Raw genomic sequence first — 10,448 nt, forward strand, 5'->3', positions numbered from 1 at the left:
TGAGGATTTTTGCATCGATGTTCATCATGGATATTGGCCTGAAGTTTTCTTTTTCTGTTGTATCTCTGCCGTGTTTTGGTATCAGGATGATGCTGGCCTCATAAAATGAGTTACAGAGGAGTCCCTCCTTTTCCATTGTTTGGAATAGTTTCAGTAAAAATGGTACCAGACTTTCTTTGTACCTCTGGTAGAATTCAGCTGTAAATCCATCTGGGCCTGTGCTTTTTTTTTTTGGTTGGTAGACTGTTTATTACTGCCTCAATTTCAGAACTTGTTATTGGTCTATTAAGGGACTCAATTTCTTCCTGGTTCAGTCTTGGGAGGGTGTATGTGTCCATGAATTTATCAATTTCTTCTAGATTTTCTAGTTTATGTGCATTGAGGTGTTCACAGTATTCTCTGATGGTTGTTTGTATTTCTGTGGGGTCAGTGGTGATATCCCCCTTATCATTACTGATTGTATGTATTGGGTTCTTTTCTGTTTTATGCTTTATTAGTCTAGCTAGCAGTCTATCTATTTTATTAATTTTTTCAAAAAAACAGCTCCTGGATTGGTTGATTTTTTAAGGGGTTTTTGTGTTTCTATCTCCTTCAGTTCCATTCTAACCTGGGTTATTTCTTGTCTTCTGCTAGCTTTGGGGTTTGTTTTTTCTTGGTCCTCTAATTCTTTTAGTCATGATGATAGGTTGTTGATTTCAGATCTTTCTAGCTTTTTTTTTTTTTTATTTTGGACACAGGGTTTCTCTCTGTCACCCAGGTTGGAGTGCAGTGGTGCAATCTTGGCTCACTGCAACCTCAACTTCCCAGGCTCAAGCAATCCACCCACCTCAGCCCCCCAAGTAGCTGGAACTACAGGCATGTGCCACCATGCCCAGCTATTTTTTTTTTTTTTTTGGTATTTTTTGTAGAGACAGGGTTTTGCCACGTTGCCAAGCTGGTCTCAAACTCCAGAGCTCAGGCAATCTGCCCACCTTGGCCTCCCAAAGTGCTGGGGTTACAGGTGTGAGCCACCACATCTGGCTTCTTTCTAGCTTTTTGATGTGGGCATTTAGTGCTATAAATTTCCCTCTTAACACTGCTTTACCTGTATCCCAGAGATTCTGGTATGTTGTCTCTTTGTTCTCATTAATTTCAAAGAACTTCTTGATTTCTGCCTTAATTTCATTTTTTACCTGGGAGTCATTCAGGAGCAGGTTGTTCAGTTTCCATGTAGTTGTGCTTTTTTGAGTGAGTTTCTTGAGTTCTAATTTGATTGTGCTGTGGTCTGAGAGACTGTTATGATTTCAGGTTTTTTGCATTGGGCAAGCACATTTTAAGCCTCTGCTCACTTCCTGGCCACTAATATGCCAGTGTCACCCGGGCAAGCCCAAAGTCAACGAGTGGGAAGGTTTCTCCCTCCCACCGTGAGGCTACAGCAAAAGTGAGAACAAGTCCCTTTTTCATTCATCATAAGCAGTGGTTTGAGTTCACAGGGACCAAATTCCCAGCTACCTGAATGGATCTGAACTTGTGGCTACTCCCTGCCCGGAGGAGGGGGCTGGTCTTTGAAGAATTGTAGTTCTGCTTCTAACTAGGCCCTTTTTTAAAAAATATCTTTTTGTTATGAAAATGTCCAAGCACACATTAGAGAGAGAGTAGTCTAAAGAACTCCCACACACTCATTACTTAGCTTTAACATTCTGTCATATTGCTTCATCTGTTAGTAACTAATATAACCATAACATTATCATCACCCCAATATTGACATTTAATCACTTGATACCATCTAATATGTTCAATTTCCCCCAATTGTCTCAAGCCTTTTCACAGTTGTTTGTTTGAATTAGAATTCAAACAAGGTCTACACACTGCTTTTGGCTGGCATGTCCCTTAAGACTCTTTCAATCTGTATCACTTGCCCTTCCTTCTGAAAATGCCATTTATTTGTTAAAGAAACTTGGTCATTCACACTGTGCAAGTTCCCACCGTCTGGATTTGGTGTTCAGCATGTTCCTCTCTCCTCCATTTTCCTGCAAACTGGAGGTTGATCTAAAGGCTTAAGTAGATTCTGGTGTAGTATTCTGGGGATCAATGGAGTCACAGGTGGTGCTGTGTACCAGAAGGCATCATATCAAAAGGTGCTCCAGCCCTAGAATCAGCCACTTCTAAGGAACCCTGGATTCTTCTAGTGGGAAATGGTACTTAGAGATCACAATCAAGATGCTAAATATGTTTATTGCTACTGCGGTATTATCACTTCTAAGGCTATTCAGTACACAATGCAGGATATATGGGTATATATATATATATGGTTTAGAAAGAGGAAAATAAATCCTGAGTTATACTGACATTTCAAATTCAAAGTTCCTCTTGCCTAAAAATGGATCTGGCACTATGGAACGTTAACCGCTATTCTCTCCGGATTTATCTGCCTTGCACTCTTTGCTGACAGCTATGGGTGACAGGATTAGGCATGTACAGGATCATGGGATATGGGGAACTTTTTCTCCCCAAAAGAGGGAAACTTGAGAGCTGATGAGACTGCTGGAAAAGATCCTTTTGCAACTGATAAGCAGCTGCCTGAACTTTTCAGTGTTGCTGCATTGGGTGGGTCTTTCTCTGGCCTTCCTGAGCTCTTGGCCTTCCCCATCCTGCTGCAGACAATGGTTTTCTCTCTCTCATTTCCCTTTCCTATCTTTTCTGTTACTCAGGGCAACCATCCTGCCAGAGACCACATGTGGAAAAATGTCCTTGGGAGTTTGACCTTGTAAACATGTGGTGGTACTTCCTCCTGGTCTCCGCCATCCAGGGAACAGGAATTTTGGGGTTCATAGCTCCAAAAACTATCTTGAGTAGTTAAAAGTCTTCACAAGCTCAAAACTGGCTGTTCTAGACTCCTTCTGGGGAGAGCAATGGAAACTGCCCAATGCCGTAACTCAGGAGTAAGGCTTTGCCATTTTACAGTGGTGGCTCATGTTCAATCCTGGCTTAGAGAATGAGTCCTTTCTGGTTTGATATCTGCGTAACCTTGATCATTTGGTTATTCTCTTCCCCTCCACAAACCATCTTGAATTTTTCTTTCTCTGAGCACAGAAATACTGGCTTTTTGGCCTGGCTAATGCTGGGTAATAAGAAATTTAAAAGAACTTTTTAAAAAGAACACTATGCACTGTGGTGAAAAGTCAGCTTAATGAAAAGTGGATATTCACACTCTAACAGTCTGGGACCTCTTGGGAAAAACAGGAGACACCACAGACCCCGTTTGGGGAAAAACCTCAGTTTTCCTCATGAAACCACAGGATTGAAAGCAGATAAATCCTTCTCAAAATCTAAGGCTCTGTTCTGTTTTGCATTGCATTATCTGATAGTTTTAACTTTTTGGAGTATCAGAAATTACTTTGAATTATAAGAGAGATTCGATGTGTAATAACTAGGTAGGGAATATACTTTTAGGGCTAGCTAATGGCAGTTATGGGGGAATACTCAGCTCTGCATGTTTGGATCAGAGAAGCATGCTCTTGGCCACCTAGCAAACCCCTACTGAGAAATAAGACTCTCATGGGAATGGGCTGATTCCTCTTTTTGGAATTCAGGATCTGGTATAAAAATGGGACCCTTAATATTGGGTGATCTGTTTTGCCTTCTAGTTGTGCCTGCTTATTAGGCCATAGAAATGATATGTTTTCCTGGCCCTGTTCCTCCAAGGGCTCCATTCTGAACCCAGTAATCCCAACTTAAAAAGTGACAAATGAAAAATCTTACAAGTACTAAATCTTCTTTTGTCTGTGTATTTATATGTGTTTATGTGTGATATGAAACAGCTTTAATTAACTGGCTTAAAAAATAAGAGCTCCTTAGGGCCTCATCCGTGCAAGTAATGGACACTTTAAAGCAACGCGATCTAGATGTTAATATGAACATGCTCCATAGTTTTATGGGTTTCGTATTGTTTCACAATTGCAAACATCATCCCAAGTGGGTATTGTAGAGTGCCACAAATGAGTGGCAATCCTGTGGAATCAACTTCATGTTCATTTTCTAACTCAGAATTTTATAATCTAATTAAGTGTTCTCATTACTAAAGTTGGAATTATAAACAGGTAAAAAAAAATAAGAGCTTAACTAAAATATGTTATCAGAAAAATAAAAAGTGTAATGCCTTTTAGTTCATGTAACTTAAGTAAGCTTTGGAAAATAAAGGCAGTTTTAAAGATTATTGGTAAAATAAAAATATCTTCAAAATTTAGACATTTCATTTAAATTAGGCAGGTCAGATACTAAGTTTTTCAAATGCTCTAAGGTCATAAAATGCTTCTTTGGCTTTTGAAAATTGTTCAATTTACCTAATTTGGAGCATTAGATTCTAGATAAGGCCTGGGGACATGTGAAGAGCTATGCCCCCTAGCTATGCTGAAAACAGTCAGCCCTTGTCTGCACTACTGTCTGGGTCCTAGGTTCCACATCTAGTACATAATTAAAATCCCTTATTTACCAACTTTTTTCAAAAATGAAAGTCGCTAAGAGTTAACATTGTAGTATGTAATTGAGACTACCGGAGAAACAGTTTTACATGCAAGGTGTGTAAGAAAAGTGAAATGCGTTTTGGTAAAAGATTATAAGAAGGCATGGAAATGTAGTTTTTCTGCCTAGATTAAAGGGTTAAAGGGTTGTGTCAATTAGATAGGGTAAAGCTGAAGGTTTAAGCCCATTTTGGAAGATTTGTGAAAAATTAATGTTGTAAAAGAATTTCTGTGTCAGAACATATTGGCTAAAGTTAAAGGAGTATTATTCAGTTTTTTCATAAAGTGAGCATTGAAATAAAAGCACAACAGGTTTTCCATAGAGCACTGATCTGCTCTTCAACAAAATTTTGTAAACCGTTATAAAAGATTTATGAGAATCTTACCTTATGGTCAAACTGATTAAACTGGATAGATTTGTCTATAAGGTTTTATTAAGAATTGGGTTAACATCAATAATGCACTGATGCAAATGTGAAATTGGGCTCATTTAGTATAAAAGTCATACAGGAAGCATTGTCAAATATGAAATGATGTTTGGCTTTCTTTGGGCTGTATTTGTATAAATATGGTATTGGTATGTGTTCCAAAATTACGCAAAACTCCTATAATTCTAATTCTAATATTATTTAGTGTATGATATCAATAACTATACTTATTATGTAAAATTGTTGTACACCACAGAAGTAACAAAAATTTCTTTGTCAATTGTGGCTTTAATAGTGGCTGTCCTAAAACTTTTGTCATCTACTGACAATTGTCTTGTTTTGGTCCTCATCAAAAGGTGGTTTTATAATCAGTTATAGGAATTTTACAGGTGCTCTCGAATGCAGGTTTCTGATAACTTTGGAGATTGTGACCTAGAATAGAGGAAAAACCTTTCAGGATTCATGGAAAGCTAAAATGTTCATGAATATCAAGCAGAACAGGAGCTAACTGCATGAACTGCATTAATAGAAGACTGAAGTAATCTTTTTGACTTTTTGCTTAAAATGTTCCTGATGCTTCGTTTTGTTTTTGAATCAAGGAAACTTTTCTTTTGAGCTATTTACAGCTTTTAACAATTGAGAAAAGTATACTTCTGTGAACAAAATTTGGAGCATATTTGTTTCTCTCTACCTGATTTCTCCAAAATTTGGAAACTATTAGTTAGCATTCTTAATTTATGGCAGTATAGTTGTTTGCATAAGTGCAATAAGAATCTGTTTTCTTTCATAACAGTACACAATTGGAGAAACTGGTTATTTTAACAAGGCTTTGACTGGAATGGTGTGCTTTCCTTTAGGGAATCAAACTTGACTTGCAGAGCCAATAAAAGCCCTTTGGAAAAACTGGCCTCATACCTTGTCGCCACAGTTCCTGTACAGGGTTCCTGACCTGTGGTAAGTAAAAAATGTTACTTTCTGACAGGTCCAGGAGCCCCAAGTTATCTTGGGACTTCAAGAGGAGAGGAATTTATCCAACTCATAGGTATTTGATGGTACAAATCCATGGCTGGGCTCAGCTTTAAAAAAAAAAAAAGTCTTATCAGAGATTCTTTCCATGGAACAAGGTTCCATCAAAGCCAATTTTAAAAGCCTATGTAAAAAATTATTCTTGCTGTACTTTGTACAATCAGGCTAAGTATAATAAAGGAAATTGGTCTTACCATGATTTGTCTTTAGTAAAAATGGGAGACTGAAGAGAGAAAAAACTGTATTTGAAGAACTATGGTACACCTGTTAGATTCTAGTTTCATCAGTTGTTTTTGAGTTTGTTTTTCCTGCAATTTAGACTGACCCTGCTTATTTCTGTGAACCAACCAGTGATCTCTGGCTACTGCTCAGAAGAAACAGAGGGATGGGTAATGTAAGAATCTGGATCAATATTCTAATTCTCAGCACATTGGAATCAGCTTGTGACCCCATATCAGCTTGGTTTCCAACAGCTGTCCAGTTCATAGAAAGCCTTCTAATTTAGTTTACTTGTAATAATTTTGCTTTACTGTTGTGAAATATGTTGCTGTTGTGCTTTTTGTATAAGAATGCAGGATAAGCTTAATGAATGTTTTCCTAAACTATGCATTTATTAATCCAGATATCACCTTTCATTGGAGTTATGTATAGCCCTCACCACACTGATGATTTCTGACTAAGCTCCTCTCTACCTTGAATACAAGATACCCTAATAGTTAGGCAGGAATATCATTGCCCCTATTCAGCCTAAATAAGTTACAGAAGGTGGATCTTTGTCTGTCTACAACCATTAGGATTAAGGGTTTTCTTATAAAAGGAAGGGGGAAAATATGTTAGAGTTCTTTGAACCAGAGTGACTCCATCTTGAATAGGGGCTGGATAAAATAAGGCTGAGACCTGCTGGGCTGCATTCCCAGTAAGTTGAGGCATTTTTAGTCACAAGATGAGACAGGAGGTCGGCACAAGATACAGGTAATCAAGACCTTGCTGTTAAAACAGTTTGCAGTAAAGAAGCCAGCTAAAACCCACCAAAACCAAGATGGCAACAAGTGGTTATCCTCACTACCACACTCTCACCAGCGCCATGACAGTTTACAAATGCCATGGCAATGTGAAGAAGTTATCCTACATGGTTTAAAAAAGAGAGGAACCCTCAGTTCTGGGAATTGTCCATCCCTTTTCCAGAAAACTCATGAATAATCCACCCCTTGTTTAGTATAAAATCAAGAAATAGCCATAAAAATGGGCTACTAGCAGCCCTCAAGTGACCTGCCCGCCTTGGCCTCCCAAAGTGCTGAGATTACAGGTATGAGCCACCACACTTTGCCTAGACACTGTTAAAATTGCAGTTGAACTTCAAACAATGTGGGGACTAGGGATGCTGACCCCTGTAGAGTTGAAAATCCGAATATAACTTTTGACTCCCTGAAAACGTAATCACTAATAGCCTACTGTTGATCAGAAGCCTTACTGATAACATAGTCAATTAATACATATTGTGGGTTTTATATGTGTTATATACTGTATTCTTACAATACAGTAAGCTAGAGAAAAGAAATGTTACTAGGTAAATCATAAGGAAGAAAAAATATATATTTAAGATTCATTAAGTGGAAGTGAATCACCGTAAAAGTCTTCATCCTCATGGTCTTCACGCTGAGTAGGCTGACAGGGAGGAGGAAGAGGAGGGGTTGGTCTTGTTGTCTCAAGGGTGGCAGAGGTAGAAGAGGTAGAGGAGGAGGAAAAGGGGCAGGAGAAGCAAGGACACTTGGTGTAAATTTATGTAAATATATGGTAATTTTTGTCTGACTTTTTGCTTTTACATTTCTCTAAAAATGTCTCTATATGGTACCAAGTCTTCTTCCACTGTTTGCTTTAGTCTCAGGGCTCATATCATAGACAGGTCCACGTTGTAAAAGAAGTAAAAAGCAGTGTTGAATAATCAGAACTCTTCGGTCAGAATGTCTAATATCCATTGTTTTGTGGCACTGGCTTTCTATGTCTTTTTCCTCATTGTCTGGCACTGATTCAGAAGCACTCCTCTCCATCAAGTCGTCTTCTGTTCATTCCTCTGTTAGCTTTTTTTTTGTTGTTGCTTTCAGGTTTTTGGGAAAGATCTGATTTTAGCTGAAAAAGCAGAGGAAACCCCATATATTACCCTGTTTTAGGCGTTAGCCCTATCATTCTTGGGAGCCTCAGTTTTATTTGGTGGATACCCTAAGGTCCTTCTCACCCCCATGAGACACCTGTTAGGGTGAGGTGAGAAATCAGCTGGGGGGAGCGGTGCCACTTATGGCCAAGTGGAATCGTTCCGAGGGGTTGTTTAGTAAGCAGGAGGGTTAAAGGGCAGAAAAAAACTACGCACAGGGGTTGAGCACCTCCAGCCAAAGAAGGCAAGGCATACAGATATCTTACCACTAGGGAATGTAGCCCAGTCCAAGTCACATGGCACTATATGTTACGGGTGGTGAATCCCTATCCATAGGAGTCTGCAGCAACCTCAATTCTTGCCTCCTCAGAGGAAAGAATTCAACTGAGGGGCATAAGGCAGAAGGAGAGACTGCGGCAAGTTTTAGAGCAGGAGTGAAAGTTTATTAAAAAGCTTTAGAGCGGAAATGAAAGGAAGGAAAGTACACTTGGAAAAGGGTCAAGCAGACGACTTCAAAGGCGAGCTCCTGAATTTTTCCAAGATCCATATCTTGAAACCCTTCAACCCCCACCCCACCACCTTTCTTGCCATATTCACAATATCAATCATGAGGTTTTTTTTTTCCTTTTTCTTTTTTTTTAGACAGAGTCTCGCTCTGTCACCCAGGCTGGAGTGCACTGGTGTGATCTTGGCTCACGTCAACCTCCACCTCCCGGGTTCAAGCGATTCTCCTGCCTTAGTCTCCAGGGTAACTGGGATTACAAGTGTGCATCACCACGCCTGGCTAATTTTCTTTGTGTTTTGAGTAGAGGTGGGGTTTTGCCATGTTGGTCAGGCTGGTTTCTAACGCCTGACCTCAAGTGATCTGCCTGCCTCAGCCTTCCGAAGTCCTGGGATTACAGGTGTGAGCCACCGCACCCGACCCATTCATGATTTTCTTGATTGAACCTGTTATAAATTCTATGAAGCCATGAAGTCATGCACAACATCCAGACACAGTTTTCTCCAGCAGGAATTTATTGTTTTAAGCATGATGGCTTTCATAGCTTTTTCTATAATAACAATGGCATCTTCAATGGTGTAATCTTTCTAGACTTTTTTTTTTTTTTTGAGACAAAGTCTCACTCTATGCCAAGCTAGAGTGCAGTGGCATGATTTTGGCTCACTACAACCTCTGCCTCCTGGGTTCAATAGATTCTCCTTCCTCAGCCTCCCAAGTAACTGGAACGACAGGCGTGCACAACCATGCCCAACTAATTTTTATATTCTTAGTAGAGATGGGGTTTCACCATGTTGGCCAGGATGATCTCGATCTCTTGACCTCGTGATCTGCCTACGTCAGCCTCCCAAAGTGCTGAGATTACAGGCGTGAGCCATTGCGCCTGGCCTCTTTCTAGACTTTCATAATGTTCTCTCTATCAGCATTTTTTTCAGCAGTGTTGACAATCATTTCCATAGAGCACTGCATGTGATGAACCTTGAAGGCCCTTATGACTCCCTGATTTAGAGGCTGAGCTAGAGATGTTGTGCTTGGGGGCAAGTAGAACACTTTGACTTCAGTGTTGAACTGATGGGGTCCTGGATGGCCAGGACATTGTCCAATATCAAATGAATGTTAAAAGGCAGTCTCTTACTGGCAAGGTACTTCCTAACTTCAGGGACAAAGCATCAATGGGACTAGTCCAGAAAAAGGGTTCTTGTTGTTCAGGCCTACTTGTTCTACAACCAAGAGACTGGCAGCTGGTGTTTATCCTTTTCCTTCAAGACCCAGGGGCTAGCAGCTTTATATATAAGGGCAGTCCTGATCATAAACCCAACTTATCTGCACAAACAACAGACTTAGCTTATCCCTTCCTGCCTTAAATCCCAATGCTTGCTGCTTTTCCTTACTAATGTCCTTTGTGACCCCCTCACCCCGAGAATAGGGCAATTTTGTCTACATTTAAAACCTGTTCAGGCAGTTATCCTTTCTCCTCAGTGATTTTCTTAATGGTGCCTGGGAACTCTTCTGCTGCCTCTTGATCAGCAGAGCTTGCTTCTGTTATGTTGACATTTTTAAAGCCAAATATCTTTCTAAAATTATCAAACCATCCTTTACTGGGATTATATTCTTCATCTTTAGATCTTTTGTTTTCCTTTTTCTTTAAGTTGTCATATAACGACTTCACTTCTTCTCAAATGGTATTAGAGTTGACAGGTACACCTTTCTTCCAGCAATCCACACCTATGTAAAAGCTGTATTTTCAACGAGATAAAAATATATTTCACAAAAAAAATACACAGTTTTTATGCCTGCTGGTGTAGCTGCAGTGATGGCTTCACAATTTTCTCTTTGTTTTTAATATT

This window comes from Rhinopithecus roxellana, chromosome 5, assembly GCF_007565055.1.
Source record: "Rhinopithecus roxellana isolate Shanxi Qingling chromosome 5, ASM756505v1, whole genome shotgun sequence".
NCBI classification, from domain to species: Eukaryota; Metazoa; Chordata; class Mammalia; order Primates; family Cercopithecidae; genus Rhinopithecus; species Rhinopithecus roxellana.